Source organism: Zootoca vivipara, chromosome 9, assembly GCF_965207765.1.
Source record: "Zootoca vivipara chromosome 9, rZooViv2.hap1.1, whole genome shotgun sequence".
Lineage (NCBI taxonomy): Eukaryota > Metazoa > Chordata > Lepidosauria > Squamata > Lacertidae > Zootoca > Zootoca vivipara.
Genome location: NC_142592.1, coordinates 30383368 through 30400881, shown reverse-complemented (window position 1 = coordinate 30400881; position 17514 = coordinate 30383368). Strand labels below are relative to the sequence as shown.

Sequence of the window (17514 nt, the reverse complement as noted above, 5' to 3'; positions counted from 1 at the left end):
GTCATGCAAGCGAGTCAAGCCATGTCAGTGGCAGCAAAGAGTTGGGGCTTCCAACATGCTGTTGGCCCAAAAGCAAGTTTTTGCACTTTTTATGGTGTTTTAAAATGTCCGACCTTACGTTTTAATTGTGCATTTAAAGAATGCCTGGCGTGCTATGGTCTATGGGGTCACGAAGAGTCGGACACGACTAAACGACTAAACAACAACAACGTTTATTTAGTATCGGTGACTACTGACACAAGTGCTGTTACAGTCAATCACGATCACGTACTGCCTAGGCTAGAAGTTAATAAGAAGTGTTATCCCGATATCAGCTGAGACCCACTGCTTCCATTAAAACCTATACTCGCAGTTCCATTTACTCAGCAGTTTCACCCCAGTTGCCTTCTTTTTCTGCCTGACCACCCCCCCCCCCACCTAGGGCTAGGCAAAATCCGTTATGTAAGACTACCCTACTTCTATAACCTAGTTTATTCACTGGACAAACCAGATCTGGAATATTTCATTGCCTTGTCTTCTGTCCTCATACACAGCAATGCACATTTATCCCAAATTCATCCTGATTTATATGTCCCACTTGCGCATCCTGCCCTTTTCAGTGCAGTTCACCAACACTTTTCTAACTCCAACTAAGTGTTTGGAAGTGGTGATGGGCTGGATGCTGGTCAAGTAATTTTGGCACCCGAGGCAGAAAAGTGTTTGTAATAATAATATTACAGATAGCAATTTGCTATCCTTTTTGACACCCAAAAACTGAGGCAACTGTCTCATTATGCTTAATGGTAAAGTCCCTTTTAATCTTTTTAAAAATGTCACTTTACAACCTTTATGATCTGCTTCTTTTCCATTCCCAGTAATTAGGCCAGCATCACAGTAGCCGCTCCAGGCAATGACAGGCAGGGGCTAGCCAGTTTGTCCTGTGGTCCAGCCCATGCTCTATGCATGCACAAAGCCTCATTGTTAGCCGGAAAGTGGTAATTCATTTGAATAAATGCAATGTAAGGTGTTATTTTTCTTTGTACAGGGTACAATCTCCTGTTGAACATATATAAAGGCTCTGTTTACTGTTTGCCATCTAAACAAGGGCGTAGCCAGGATCAAAACTAGGGGGGGGCAAGCCATGATCATTCAGGGGCGGGGCCACAAAGTGGGAACGTGGGCGGGGCTACAGGGCCAGCTGGCCTGACGACATCGTGGTGGCGGCAGCGGCGGCAGCGGCCACCTTGTGCTTCTGGGGCTGGCAACGGCGGCGGCTACCCTGCTTGGCTGGAGAGGACGGGAGGGTCGGGCAGGCAAGAGGGGGTGACAGGGTGGGCGAGGGCAAGGCAAGGCACGGCCGCAGTCACGACGGCTCCGAGGCCTTGCTGCATATCAGCATAATATTTCAACCATGTTGTGGGTTCCAGCCCCACCTTAGGAAAAAATTCCTGCATTGCAGGGGGTTGGACTAGATGACCCTTGTGGTCCCTTCCGACTACAATTCTATGATTCTATTGATATATTGCCATAGCATATGCATCATTCTGTTTTCTTGAATTGTCCTACTTCTAGGCATAGCAGCCAACTCCTAGAGGCCTAGGTGCCTCCCCCCCCCAATTACTAGTAAATACCGTATGTGAAAGAGTCATCCCCCCCATGTTGATGGGCTTTCTATGTGGGGCTTATCTGCCCCCCCCATATTTTATTAAGAATGGAAGAGGGAGGGAGGGAAGGAAGAAATAGAGAGAGGGATAACTCATATTTGTGGGTGCCTCTGGGTGACGCTGTGATGCTGGAACTCTGCAGCAAGAGGACGGGAGGGTCGGGCAGGCGAGAGGGGGTGGCAGGGCGGGTGAGGGCGAGGGAAGGCACGGCGCAGTCACGACAGCTCCGAGGCGTTGCTGTATATCAGCATAATATTTCAACCATGTTGTGGGTTCAAGCCCCACCATGGGGGAAAAATCCTGCATTGCAGGGGGTTGGACTAGATGACCCTTGTGGTCCCTTCCGACTACAATTCTATGATTCCATTGATATATTACCATAGCATATGCATCATTCTGCTTTCTTGAATTGTCCTACTCCTAGGCATAGCAGCCAAATCCTAGAGGCCTAGGTGCCTCTCTCCCCCCCCCCCCAATTACTGGTAAATACTGTATTTGAAAGAGTCACCCCCCCATTTTGATGGGCTTTCTATGTGGGGCTTATCTGCCCCCCCCAGTATTTTATTAAGGATGGAAGAGGGAGGGAAGGAAGGAATACTAGAGAGAGGGATACCTCATATTTGTGGGTGCCTCTGGGTGAAGCTGGAACTCTGCAGCAAGAGGATGGGAGGGTCGGGCAGGGGAGAGGGGGTGGCAGGGCAGGCGAGGGCGAGGCAAGACAGGGCCGCAGTCTCGATGGCTCCGAGGCGTTGCTGCATATCAGCATAATATTTCAACCATGTTGTGGGTTCAAGCCCCACATTGGGGAAAAATTCCTGCATTGCAGGGGGTTGGACTAGATGACCCTTGTGGTCCCTTCCGACTACAATTCCATGATTCTATTGATATATTACCATAGCATATGCATGATTCTGCTTTCTTGAATTGTCCTAGGCATAGCAGCAACTCCTAGAGGCCTAGGTGCCTCCCCCCCCAAAAGAAATTACTGGTAAATACTGTATTTTAAAGAGTCCTCCCCCCCCATGTTGATGGGCTTTCTATGTGGGGCTTATCTGCCCCCCCCCAGTATTTTATTGAGGATGGAAGAGGGAGGAAAGGAAGGAAGAAATAGAGAGAGGGATAACTCACATTTGTGGGTGCCTCTGGGTGACGCTGTGATGCTAGAACTCTGCAGCAAGAGGAAGATACCGGTACACCTGTACAGGAGCCTTGTAAGCAGCTTTCTCTCTGCTTGATTTACAGCAGGCACGTCCAACAGGTAGATTGTGATCTACCAGTAGATCACTGGATGTCTGTGGTAGATCACTGCTAGATCACTGGCACCCCTAAAAAAAGCTCACCCAAATTTTTCCTCCTCCCTAAAAAAAGCTGAACTATGACCTGAAGCCCTAAACAAAAATGGGCCTCCCTCCCTCCTAAAAGAAGCTCAACAAGTTTGACCTAAACCCCCCAAAACAGGGCTTCCCTTCCTTAAAAAAACTCAACAGCTTTGACCTGAACCCCCCCAAAAGGGGGTAGATCACTCCCAGTTTTTAACTCTGTGAGTAGATCAGAGTCTCTTGGGAGGTGGCCACCCCTGATTTACAGTATACAGATGCAGGAGGAGGGGCAGACTGGAACACCAATGCTTTTTATAAACATCACTGTGTCTATCAAAGCTACAGCCCCCCCCCTTCTTATTCACTTCCTTTTAGCCTTGCAGGGCCACCTTAGTCAAATTGAATCCTCTGCACCCTCATTAAATCGCCAATAGAACTGTTAATGCGATCCCTTTAATGCCCATTAACAACTCCCACTGAATAACAATAGGGTGAATAGGGTGGACCTTGCCTGAAGGGATATTCTGCTCCATTGTCTTAACTGCTTAAGTACTGGTAGCCACTTTGCTTTATTTATTTGATGTGTTTTTGTTACAGCTGTGTTCCCGCCCCCAGCAAGTGGAGAGCTGCTCTTGCTAAAGCAAAGCCCTTTCCACTTCAGTTTTTGGAGGGGCAAAGTACCGTGTTTCTCATATTATAAGACACGTCTTATATTTATTTTTTCCTCAAAAAAACACACTATGGCTTATTTTCAAGGGATGTCTTATTTTTTTCCTCCTCCTCCTGCCGCGGCCGGCATTGCTGCTGCTCCTATCACTATGTCTTATTTTCGGGGTATGGCTTATATTCCTTGAATGCTTAAAAATCCTGCTATGGCTTATTTTATGGGGATGCCTTAAAATATGAGAAACAGGGTATTGGTTATGGTCTGTAAAATACAATAATTTTTTGCTTCTAGGGGGGGGCAGCTGCCCCCTCCTGCCCCCCTGTCTACACCCATGCATCTAAAGATTATACTTTCAACACCATGTTTCAATATCCATTTCTTCCTGTTCTCTGTTGAAGGAAATCCTGTGTTTGTAAAGGAAGCTTGTCGCAATCCATCACAACTATGAATGCAAAGAGTGAGGTTTGCTTCACACAAGCAATTGTGTTTGCCCCAGCTACACAGATGTTGCACCAGCATCTCCTCTCAGTAAATGTGTGCAGTGTGAAAGGCAGACATTTCCAAAATAACAACAGAAACAAAATATTAATAATAATAATAATAATAATAATAATAATAATAATAATAATATATTTATACCCCGCCCATCTGGCATGCATCAAGAATCCTGGCATGTCTTCTTGAATATTTAAGGAGGTGGATTCAGGGTTCAAAGCAATGTAAGGAAAGATTATACAGTTACCCTCCATAAATTATTAAGAGAATCCTTTATTGTGTCTGTCAATGTTACTGAGAATAGCCTGCCACCTGCTGGACTGTGGAATAGAGAAATACTTTCTCTTTGCAACTTCTGGATCTGGACAATAGCAGGGGTGAGGAACTGGATGAAGCAAGCTTCATGGCTGAGTAGAGATCTCCCCCCACCCCCAAACACAGGTCACACTGGTCCTAGTCTGAACCAGGATCAAGTTGCTGTCCTGACTTGTCAACAAATGGTGACTTCAACAAACCACCATTTAGATCTTTAGCTTTAGATCTCTTTCTCCTGCACATGATGGACAAGGAACAGCGTGCAAGTCCAAGGCTCATACTGGCTTGTTCTTATAATAGCAAAACCACAATTACTTGTTAAGTCTCCCTTACTACTCAGTAAGCCATATACTATAAGCTACCGTAATTGTGGTCAATTTTTAGATTCTTAGGATGCGATCCTATAGTGTGTAGAAACCTACCTGGGAATAAATCCCATTTAAGTCAATGGAACTTGTGAATAGACATGCTGTTGAACAATTTAATGGTCTCACTCCCTTTTCACTCTTCCTACCCCCTCCATTGGTCATTGGGTTTTTCCAAGCCCTGGTTCAAATTCCAGCTGTCTCTTTGCAGTGATGCTGCTAGCTACCGTACATAAATGGGTTTAGAGGTTCTCCTTTTTGCTGGAGTGATAATGTTCCAAACAATAAATGACATGTGCTGGATTTAATTGGTTAAACACCATGGCTAACTGAAAAATAAAATATTCTTCTGAACAAAAGGAATTACTAATATAGCCCATTATATTTGTAGAAATTATTATAGATTCTGACAGACATTGGTGCCAACAATGTTGGAAATGCCTCGAGCATAGTGGAGGGAAACCTCACTACTAAAAACATCTACTCAATACAGATGCACCTTCTGTACCTACCTAGCAATATTTTGTTTATGTAAGCAAGTACTACAGATAGGGGGGGGGGGGGCTGTAAGTGAAACAGACTGTCAGAGGCTGCTTGTTATCTCCATCCAGCTGCAAAGAGAAGATTAATTCTTCCACCTGGCTGAAACATGCAAAATGCAGAGGGCAACAACAACAACAACAAATATATCCATCACTCTATAGTGAAAAAAGAAGCAGAATGCTGATGCAAGCAACACACTGATAATTGGAGTAGCTAGTGACAGTTGCTTGAAATCTGGGTTGGGTTTCCCTGCTGCTTTATAACACATAGAAAGCATGCTCAAGAGAACATTATACTAGAGACAGCCTGCAGAAAATTCAAACAAATTTCTTTCCAGTAGTGATGTAAACATAATAGTCAACTGAATCACTGACAGTTTCAGTGTCTCTTGGAAGACCTTTTGATGCCCACAGGCCAATGCTGCTTCTTATTTTTATTTTATTTTATTAGCCAGTCACTTTAATGATTCTCTGTATTGTTTTTAATGGTGTTTTCTGTTGTACACCACCCCAATCTTTTATGAAATAACAATACATTAATACAGGCATCCCCAAACTTCGGCCCTCCAGATGTTTTGGACTACAATTCCCATCTTCCCCGACCACTGGTCCTCTTAGCTAGGGATCATGGGAGTTGTAGGCCAAAACATCTGGAGGGCCACAGTTTGGGGATGCCTGCATTAATGCCTTTATAAATAACTTTATATAAAAGGGTCATGGCTCATTTGCAAAGTTCTGCAGATCATCAACAGAAAATCTAAATAGTAAAACAAGAAAAGAGATGTCACTGACTTAATTGAACCAACAATATGGCCATCAATTGTTGCCCGGTCCAGAATAAATGAATAAATGCAGAATAAGTGAATACTGTAAATGCAGTAATGTAAAAAATAATGGAATACTCCCAGTTAAAAAAATATGGTGCTGAAGCAGCAGCAAATCGAGGGGCTTTGAACAGTCATGAAAAATGAGTGCGCACAGCAGCACTTACATTTGTGGACCTTTTCACCACGTTGAATTGGCAACTTTCAGATTGAAAATCAAATCTCACACAACTGCAGCACAGCAGTCAAGAGTAGTATAAAAGAACGAAGCAGCAGCTGCCAATCCATAGCATCAATAAAGGGTGTTGTTGAGAAAAACCACAAAGGAACATCACTTAAAGTAAACAATGTTTAAAAGTGAGTTGCTGAGCTCTGCGATAGCAGCAACATTTTTAAAATGGAAAGTTATCAGCAAATTACTTTGTGAACCTGCATGAAAAAGTAGAAGTCTCCAAGCAGATGTTCAGCAGCGCTCTATGGGCTATTTTCTAATTGACTTCTACTAATTCCTATCAGATTGCTGTAAGGTTCTTGTTGGATAAAATCTGAGCGAGAAAGTCTGGGCTGTGACGCCAAGTTGTAAAAAAAAAACCCCTCATCCACTCACTCGCGTTATCAGGAAAGCTGATATATGCATTGGCACAAACTTAATTGCAAACTTAGAGAGCAAGGGGGAACAAAGCATTGTGCCTTGGGATTTAGCAGGGAAAGCATAATATCTTATCTCTATTCTGAATTTTCTTACTTTACTCCTCTTGTGGAACCCAAAACAATCACAGACACATGCATTGTATTGGAGAATATGTTTTCATTTACAATGTCAATGATATGAACGTGGGGTGGAGAGAAATCAAGTCTTCCTGTTGCTACTCCAGAATACTATTTATCTAAATGGATAGCCTGACCTATCCAGAAGACTCAAGGCAGGTACCCAAAGCATAAGCTTTCTAGTAAAAAATAATGCATCATCATGAGCTGGCATGATGACTGAGAAGAAACAATCAAAATAAGGGCATTAAAGGGGACTGGGTAAAAATACTGGTGGGGATTTACCCTAGTAATGTAATGGGTAAGGTTCTGGTAAGAGGTAAAGGGACCCCTGACCATTAGGTCCAGTCATGACCGACTCTGAGGTTGCGGTGCTCATCTCGCATTATTGGCCGAGGGAGCTGGCGTACAGCTTCCAGGTCATGTGGCCAGCATGACAAAGCCGCTTCTGGTGAACCAGAGCAGCACACGGAAACGCCGTTTACCTTCCCGCTGTAGCGGTACCTTTTTATCTACTTGCACTTTGATGTGCTTTCGAACTGCTAGGTTGGCAGGAGCTGGGACTGAGCAATGGGAGCTCACCCCATCGCAGGGATTCGAACCGCCGACCTTCTGATCAGCAAGCCCTAGGCTCTGTGGTTTAACCCACAGCGCCACCTGCATCCCAGTCTGGTAAGAGGTAGACTGTGGCATATAAGCAAGCAAGGATGACTCATCTGGAAGGTTTTACCTTATGTATAGTCCTCCTGAATGGATTTACCTATCAAGAACAATGATTATGGCAAGTGGCTTTTTGTTGCCTTGCACATGCTATTGTTTTATCTGGTCTCTACACTTCTACGGAATTTCTGTGTGGTAGAGGAAGCTTGCGCCTTGCATATGAAAGTGATCTTTAGTTCACCAGTACCTTATTACCATTATTGCAACATAGCTTTCTAGTGAGTCAAATGAACTTTCTGGATCCTCATGATCTTACTGGCAAGGTCAAGCACAGATAAATCAATGGCAAGATTATAAACAAGGTCAAACCCATCTTTGGTTCACCCCTGAGCACAAAATGGAGGCTAACAGTGAAAGCCTCATAACAGTTTCCATGTTTATCCCATATAAGATGAGGCAAAAATAGCAGTACAGTACTCTGAGGCCAATGTCACTGATTAATTGGCTTTTGAAATATGTAATTTCACTGACACAGCTACAGAAATATTTAATATGTGAAAACATCACAAACTCATTTTCAACACAGCTAAATTATGATAAAACAGATTTTAAACAACAGCTACTTGAGTCCAGCAGCTGGAAAAGGAGAAGCAGGCGTACTCTGTGTCTTTGCTGCCAAGCAATTCATCTCATCAAGGCTCTCAAATTAATAATCTGCTGCAACAGCTAAATATAATATGATGGAAATGTCATGTGCTATGAGCAAGTAAGTCTTTGTGCATGTGGAGGTGACTGTATTTGACTGGGGAAACAGGGAATATGGCATGATAAATGTTGGTGAGAAAAAAATCTTTTGTTTTAGCTGCAGCTAAAATAGATTGTTTTGGAGGAAAGGACCTCCTTTTGGTATTGGATAATGGAAAACTAGAATTATCTTGCCGAATTGTCAGAAATGATAACTGTGTCGAAATCAGATAATGTCCATCATAGTCAGATGAGAGCCATGGCACTCCTTTTTAAATAAAATAAAATAAAATAATCTTATATGCAGCTTTCAGAAGCAGATAGAATTAAAACAATGTTCTACAATAAAAAAATTATTATGAAAAGAGGTTGTGTTTATAGCAGCTAAATAGGAAAAAAACCCTAAGATAGGATATGTTAAAGGTAAAGGATGTTTAGATATTTAGCATCTACTGGTTAGGTTAATCACTCAATCAAAACACAGCTAAACCATGATGAATTTGTATCCATTTTCTTAGCCATGTGAATTTTTTGTATAGTACCAAGCCAGCATACAAAAGACCTTAGTAATGAGATATATTATGTAATTAATGGTGGAAATCTCAAGGTCCCATGTCAACAAAACAAAAGATTTGTGTTCCTGCATAAGCCTTGTCCATAAGACATGCTCACACAGTCATCTGTTCGGTGTCTTCCCCACGGTGGTGAGGTTGTTGCATTTCTATTTAAATTACAGTAATTATTTCTAAATTTCCATCAGTACATATACATTGGTCCATGCAGAAATTTTGCAAATCTGTGTCCTCTATTTTTGGCAGGGGGTGGAGGAGTGATGTATATCTTCTCTTTTTCTTTGGTGATGCTTAAGTAGCTATCCGAAGTGTGTTAACTGGGATGTACTCCCAGGTGTGCATAGGACTGCAGCCTGGCTCACACATACTTTAGCTAATAATTGGCTTTTTATGATGGAGAAATAGCATGGGTGTGTCTCTAATCTCCCACACAAATAATATCACTTGCAACCTGGGTGCTCCAAGCACTGACCATGTAGAGAGCCTATGCATGTGGTTTTTCACCCTTCTCTCAAAAGAGACCTTTCCAACAAATGTAAGGTGGGGAGAAGAATCACACAATTGGGACTTTCATGCAACCAGTCTTTCACATGAGTGCCCAGCTCCCAGGTGACATTATCTGCTTATGGAGGGTTGGTGTGCTTCTGCTCCATGCCATGAAGTTGTTTACCAACCGAGGTACGTATAAAATCAGGTTTATGAGAAAATACACTGGGTCCAGTCAAATGATAGTTACTTAAAACACACCTGTGTTTGCCAATGGGGGTAAGCTAATCAGAAACCCAAGAGAAGGTTTTTGGCAGGTGTATTTGTATAATACAGGACACAAGTTCAAACAAGCTTGTCATGTTTATCCTTTACATTTTCACATGTACATGCAAAATCATTTTACCTTACAAATGCAGTACTGTATATGAAGCAGACCTGATAGCTTACTGCAAAACTGCAAGCTGCCAACCTCTTCCAATTTTTTTGTCCAGAAAAAGGCAGTGGTTAAAGTAAGTACTATTATTATTTTTGTCCTAGGCAGAAGTCTTTCCTGGTAGAGCTTCTTAATTTACCTCTCTTCTTCAGCAATTCTTCTGTCAGGGATGATAGAAGAGATTGCCTGCAGAATACAAAATGTTTTGTGTTTTTTTTTAAAAAAAATGGCTCAGATACAGCTACTTCTTAGCTAGGAAGTAATTTTTCATTCATGTTATCATTCATTCTCATCTTTTTTAATTTGTTCAATCCTTCACGGTCCCTCACTCCCAGTGTACAGATGTCCATTTTCATCATACATCTGATGCAGTAGACTTGAGAATATAAAAGCTAATGTCCTAGTAAACAAGGGCTGAGGAATCTGCATCCTTCTCAAGTATTTTTGCCTAGCTCTAATCATCTAATGTGTCCTTGAATTGCAATAATGCTTCTTGCTTGCCTGGGTGAAAGATGTACATGTGAGCGGTGAGTGTATAGAAACTGCTAACACTTGCATAACTGGAATGTAGTTTTCTCCACAAAGGTAGGAGTTACTCTGGCCACATTTTACCTCTCACCCTGCCTACCAGTGGCATGCAGTCTCCACAATGTAATAAAAACCTTGGGCTGAAAAGGTTTCCCCACTCCTGTCACAAACCAAATCATATCTGAAGTGTTCCAAGATTCATCAAAAACACAGTACAATAATAAATGACCTCCATGTCCCCTGGTTACAGCTGAGAAGCCAGCAATCTCAGCTTTTCAGTGCCTTCACTTTTGGAATTTGTCTTTTCCTCTTGTGTATGAAATATCCCGAAGGAATTCTACTGAAGGATGAGTAGGGAAGGATGAGTAGAAGCATTCAGAAGTGAGCTTATTCCAATGCAGTAATACTAAATATCCATGACTGGAGAAAGGTAAGCAGGACTTTCATAGTAGTTTCCAGTGGCAAATTAGTGCAACAAGGGAGATAAAATAAAAAAATTCCTTCCAGTACCGGTAGCACCTTAGAGACCAACAAAATTTGTCATTGGTATCTTTCGTATGCATGCACACTTCTCAAGATATCTGAATACAAAGCACAATAGAGAATGAATCTTGAGCCCAAGAGATATTTACTGTATTTACAATGTTTTTCTACTTTGTCACTAGACCTCATGATGGTTTGGGGTCCATCAATCCCTGTTTTATTAGTACAAAAAGTTTCAACACATTGCCAAGTCAGTCACGGAATCTAAAGGGATTTGAGTGCGGTTGTCCCACATCAAAGAGTATGCTGTTGTACTAGTGTTGATTCTGGATTTCGTAAAATTTCACTGTTGGCTAACAAATATTAACTGCCACATTGGAAGTGTGTAAAAAATTTAATAATGTATTTTCCTGCAGTCAGTGAGATACTGAAATCTTTACGGAAGGAAGCATTAAGTCTTAATGAGGGAGACAGTGCACTCAAGGGCTTTCTCCCTTTCCTGTGGCTGCAATCCAATGAAACAGACCTGGGAAAAGGCTTAGTTGTACATAGTGGAACTTGTTTCTGAGTAAGCATACGCAGAATTGGGTTGTAAAAGCTGTGTCCACTCACCACTGGGATATTCCTGGAATGAGGGCAGCCAGCGGCCTCCTCTCTGCCTTTATTAGCCACACCAAACCAAAATTAGAGCAAGCAATGGTTTTACTAGTGTAAAAATGCAGTGGGGACAAAAACTCACTTGTTATATTCTGCTTGCCTTTTGTTTTTTTAAAAGTCACAGTAGATTTCTCCTCTCCAAACAGCATAGCTGCCAAGTTTTCCCTTTTCTCACGAGGAAGCCTATTCAGCATAAGGGAAAATCCCTTTAAAAAAGGGATAACTTGGCAGCTATGCCAAACAGGCAACTTTAGCACATAGCCTTTTGAGTGAAAAAGGCAAATGGGGGTTATGTATGTATTTGTTGCCAGTCAAAAGCATATTTCCCCCACTTTTAAGGAAATCTGTTATTCATATTGCGTAGGTCTGTTTATTTGTTTCATAACAAATAACTAATAGGGTGGTTTCCAGCTGTATTTCTAAGTAGTTGTGGCTACTGGTTGTCTTCTTCCCACTGATCCTCATCCACACAATCTAACTACTTTGAAAAATTCTATGTATTAGACTTTGACATTTCAGGATCTGAAAGGCTGAGGCTCTTGGCTTCTCAGTTCTGTGCTGCCAGGGACTATAAATGAATTTATTATATTGTGTTTTTGTTAGAAGTGTAACTCATGCTGATGAAATAAAGAGATGAAATCACACCACTCAGGTCTAATATGATTTCTTTATGATGTCATGTGAACTAAATTTTGCTCTTCCCTCATTATGAGTAACTATTTTAACAGTTGCTCTAAGACGCATGTTTTTTTTAATCCACACAACCCAGCGATGTTAAGAGAATGGAATCTACTTTGTGATAGAATTACCGTAATGAATGTGCCCAACTCAGCAACAGTCCCTTCTACTTTTCTGAATCAATCTTATACAGTACTGAAGATCTGTTGTCTGAGGGATTACAGCTGGAACACTCAGCTGGCAGAAAATGGAGTCATGAGTGTGTCATGATGAAGTAGCAGGCCTTTTAAACACAACTGTCATTTAGTGCTATAAAATGAGACTGCAAAAAAGGCCTCATCTTGGAGCTCTGGGGCTTGCAAAGCACAGGAGCTAAAGAGGTCCAAAAAGCATTACAATGAAACACAGCCCCCCCCCCCGACATACATTACACTGAGTGGCACAGGGGAGGAGTACACTTACATGGGACCCACAAACATTGTCTTCAGCCACACCCTCATCAAAGCTATGACTTTACACTAGCCCCAGATCCAGGAGAAAAAAAATTCCATTCCAAATCATTGCATTCAGTGCAACAGCAGATATTCCCCTCTTAATCTCTTTTGCTCCAAAGTTGTGGTTGTGAGGAGCATGAAGAAGATTGGAATGCTTGTAAGGGTGCTTTGGAATTGAAAGTAGTATTGTTGGCATTGCCCCTAGGGTTGATGAATTGGTGCTCTGGCAATATTTGCTTGCTGTGTGTTATATGACACTGGGGACATGTTCCCACTGTTGAGAGTTCATGTCAGTGTTGCATGTGGGCAATGTCGCTGGAACAGTCCCCGATTGGTGGGCTGTGGAAATGTTTGATTTTCTGGTTGTGTGTTTTCATTCTCCTCTCTCAGACTTAGCATGCATTGAATGTAAGAGCTGCTCATCTGACATTGTGCTTAGTGAATGTTTGGTGCTGGTGCAATGTGAGAAGAGAATTGCTCTGTCCGGTTTCCTGCTTGCTTTTGTTCTGATCAGTTTCACTTACCGTAAGTAGTATGCTTAAGCATTTAGGTCTCTAATGAAGTTTCATAAACATTATTATTCTCAATTAGAAGATTAGCATTGCATCACTTGAGCTACCGGTACTAGATGAGAGCGGAACACCCATGCAGATGTTTGTCAGCAACTCCTCTACAACTTACTTAAATGCAAATAGGTTAGCCAAAGCTAAACATTATGAAACTATTTTTAACACCCTTTTAATTTCAAAATATTAAGTACAATTTATTTTAAAACTTGCTTGTAGTATCTCTTAAGGAACAGGATCGGAATGAATTCCAAATATCAATGGTTGCTGGGCTGTCCAATTTTCTCCTTAGGTTGAACTGATACAGTACAAACAACTCAGAAGCTCAGAAGTGAATATATTTGTCCATCTAATGGTCCATCCTTGTCTCACACCCTCTTGAGAAAACAGTACAGTGGTACCTTGGTTCTCGAACTTAATCCGTTCCAGAAGTCGGTTCAACTTCCAAAACATTCAACGACCAACGTGTGCTTTCCCATAGAAAGTAATGCAGAATAATCAGTTCGATGATTAAAAAACCCTAAAACAGCAATTTAACATTAATTTTACTATCTAACGAGACCACTGATCCATAAGATAAAAGCAATAAACAACGTATTGTACTGTAAAATAAATAAAACGGTATTGTACATGATAAAAATGAAAATGTATTTTTTTCTGCACTGATGATAGTCATTGTTTGGATTGGGGGTGGTGGTGTTGGGATACTTTTCTAGAATCACAATCGGTGACTCCTCTCCTGCCATTCCTTCCCTTGCTTTTTTAAAAACCACTGACATCTGGTTCAGACCGGCTAATTCTTTTCCTCACTAAAAAAATTTCAATTGCGAGTTGCTTTTTCCGATGTTTTAAAAATTGTCTAAAGTGAGACATAACATTATCATTGAAAGTGTAAGTGGCATGAATTACAGCAGCTTTATCAGGGTGATTTTTTTCAACAAAAGTTTGCACGCCAGCCCATTTTGCAAGCATTTCTTTGATCATTGCAGTAGATACACTTTCTCTGCTCTCCTCCTGCTCTGAAGATATTTTATCAGTTGCTGCCTGTCGCTGCTCCGTCAGAATGTTTTGAAGTTATTCTGTGGTGAACTCAGTCTTGTGGGCCTCCACCAACTCCTCCACATCATCACTACTCACTTACAAGCCCATGGACTTGTTGTTCTGTTAATGGTTCTCTTGGCTTTGCAGCTTTTATCCATTTCCGCACAGTCACAAAATCAAATTGCAAGAGTGCTTCTGAAAATACAGTACCTGAACTGGGTTCCACACAGTCACAAAAACAAATAAACCGGAAAAAGTTGAAAAAACAAAATCACCAAATAAGTCGCAAAAACAAAAAAATCACCAAATACTGTATAAGTTCCAAATATCACCTCTGTGTTGCGTGAGACCAACTAAGTTTGTCATTGGTATGAGCCATAGCTGCCAAGTTATCCCTTTTTTAAAGGGATTTCCCCTTATGCTGAATAGGCTTCCTCGCGAGAAAAGGGAAAACTTGGCAGCTATGCTATGAGCTTGTGTGTGCATGCTGGAAGGAATTTTTTAATTTTGTTTCGACTACGTCAGACCAACACGGCTACCTACCTGTAAAGATAGGGAGTTAGCAAATCTATTGAAATCTTACACTTGGAGAGCATTTAATGTTTGACTCTTGGTAAGATTTCTTTTATGTAGGAGTTTTATTTATAGAGGTTTGTTTTAAGGGAAGAATTATTAATAAAATACACTGACAGCAAAACCTGTCTTCCAGGAACAGAACTGTGATGTAAACAAACAATAGAATCAGATAATGAAGTCTTTGTGCTGCAGTCATATCACAAAGAAAAAAACAGAAAAATGCTTACTGAAAAGGTTGCTGAGCTGGAAAGCTTGTTATAAAGGCCAAAAACGCAGAACAGTTTTCTGAATTATGAGTCTATAGGTGTTAAGCAACCTTTTAGTTCACAGTAAAAGCTGTAACAACCCATCCTATTAAGGTGTCCAGGATGTAATTTTCTATCTCAGCCTTATTCAACAGGGATCCTCCAGATATTTTGGACAATTTCCATTGCCCTGACCATTAGCCATGCTGGCTGGGGCTGATGCCAGTTGTGGTCCAAAACATCTGGAGGGGGCCTGGTTGGGGATGCTGCTCTAACTGCAACCTGGCAAGGTAGTTCATTTTACCACCACATACTACTGCATTTAGATCCAGCCTCTCTTCTACATGTTATGTAAAGCCAGCCTCACTTAAGCTAGTGCGTGTGAGCAGGGAAGGAGCAGTTTCTTAATTCTTTCCCTTCACATATTAGTGGAAACACTAAAAACACCCACTCACCTTACATGCTTTGCGATCTGGTGGCACTTCCTTGCCTCTATACTGTATTTTAATTCTGTACATATAGCTGCTCTCAGCAGTATAAGTTAGCCCAATAAAACAGTGGTAAGAAAGCAAACATTCTCTTGAAGCTCTCCCCACCTCTTTCCGGAAACCTTCTACAAAAACTCAACTTGGTAGCCCATCTCGAAGAAGGAAAACTGTGAAACTTTATTTCTACAGACCACACCACAGTACCGTAGGTGGGTGTCCAGTTAGCAACTAACAACCATCAATCAGTCAGTCACCAACTATAGTGTACAGTCCAAGCCTATCCTATCAAGAGAGGTGTGCCAAAAACCCCTGAACTCAATAGGCTTAAGCACACATAACTCTTCTCAAGCTTTTAGTCTTAACCTGCCATCACTAAGCCATCCATGCCCATTACACAAGTATATTTAGCTATTAAGCTAGATATAAAAGTAGGCGTGGGGGGCAGTGTAGAGAATCACGCATCCAAAGAGTATGCTTCCAAATCAGTGCGGCTTGTCCGAAAGATGCAGTGTTTTAAGAAGTTTCGGGGGCCCAGGAGGGGGCTGCAAGATCAAACACGAAGAACTCCGATAATGATTTCTGCTATGTATAGGTAGGAAGTAGCAGCTACCGTAGCTGGATAGTTACAGAGCCAGGTAGGTGTCTTGCTAATTTTAAGGAGTTAACATAATTTCAGGTCCCGGATGAATGAGCGAAAATTTGCTTTTAGCAACAGCTCTTACATAAAACATTGTTTTAATGGAAGAAAACTAATGGGGACTTTTGGAAAAAAGATAACGACTATTTTAGCTTATTCCACATCTTCCCTAGTAATACCTAGTAGTGCCGTTCCAGAGGTTGCCATCCTCTGATGAGAGGGAGACGGGGGGGGGGGGTGCTGATCTGGGCTAAATGTCCTGCTGCGACGACTGCAGCAAGAGCTTTAAAAAATGCCTTTTCTGTCTATGGTGGCGCCCTGAGCATCACCACCCCCCGAAGCCCTGAGCTGGGGAAAGGTGTGTGTGTGTGTGTGTGTGTGTGTGTGTGTGTGTGTGTGTGTGTATGTATATGCGTGAGAACTGGGTCCAAGTACGTATTCTCTCGCCAGGCTGTTCTGCGCAGGGACATCGGGAGTCAAAAAGGGCGGGCCCACAGCGCGAGGCCTTTCTGCTCGCCTGCATGTAGCTCTGCAGAACCAGAAGATTTAAAAAAAAAAAGACAAAACAAAACAAAAAACCAGAGGGCGGCGTCTCCGCCAGTTACCTCAGCGCCGTGCCCAGGATCCCCTATCACGTGACCCCCAAGAAGGGCGTGGTTGCGCGCGAAAGGCTCCCTCCTCCCCCGCCGCTCCCGCCCGCCGCGCGCCGGTCCCCTTCCACAGCAGGGTCTGTGCGCAGGAAGCTATAGAGAGGGAGCGCGGCGGCCGTTGATGAGAGAATCAAGCGGCGACTCCGAACCTGCAACGGCACCGAGTCCGCGAGGACGAGTGAGGAAGGGAGGGGGAGAAGAGCGAGCAGGCGGGCGCGCGGCCGACCGGCTTCAGTCAGCTCGAGCGGCGGCGTGAAGCGGGCGGGGGGGGGGAGAGGCAGCGCTCCCCTCAGCGACGTTCCGCTTTTCTCCTCCTCAAGCCATCTCTGGTCGCTCTGGCCCGGCCCCTCTCTCCGGGGGTGGCGGGTCCGGGGGACGGAGGGGGTCACTCCGCCCCTTCGCCCGAGGACCCCTGGGAACCGAGGTAAGAAGGACGGGGGTGGGGTGTTGCCCTAGCGAGCCGTGGGGCGCCCTTGTCCCATTGGGCGTTTGCTGGCCCAGAGTGAGGATTCGCGGCGGTGGGGAAGGCGGTGGGGCGGCTGCGCATTCAGAGGAGCGTCTCTAGGAGGGGGTTCCCGGGTTGGGCACGGCGCGGCGTGACCTTGGGCACGTCTCCCAGCCCTGGGGGTTTTGAC

General features: G+C 43.0%; 1 protein-coding gene across 10 annotated transcripts in view; it reads left to right on the top strand.

The window, feature by feature from the left end:
- Positions 1 to 16911: 16911 nt before the first annotated feature.
- OSBPL8 (oxysterol binding protein like 8) overlaps positions 16912 to 17514 on the top strand; it is a 72185-nt gene continuing 71582 nt past the window's right edge. For 2 of the 10 annotated variants that reach the window (XM_088676869.1, XM_088676866.1), the window contains exon 1: positions 16949 to 17303. The gene's annotated coding sequence lies outside the window, so the exon portion shown is untranslated. Of the gene's footprint in view, positions 17304 to 17514 lie in introns of all 10 variants that reach the window. The other 8 variants (XM_035126743.3, XM_088676864.1, XM_088676863.1 and 5 more) reach the window with 8 other exon arrangements.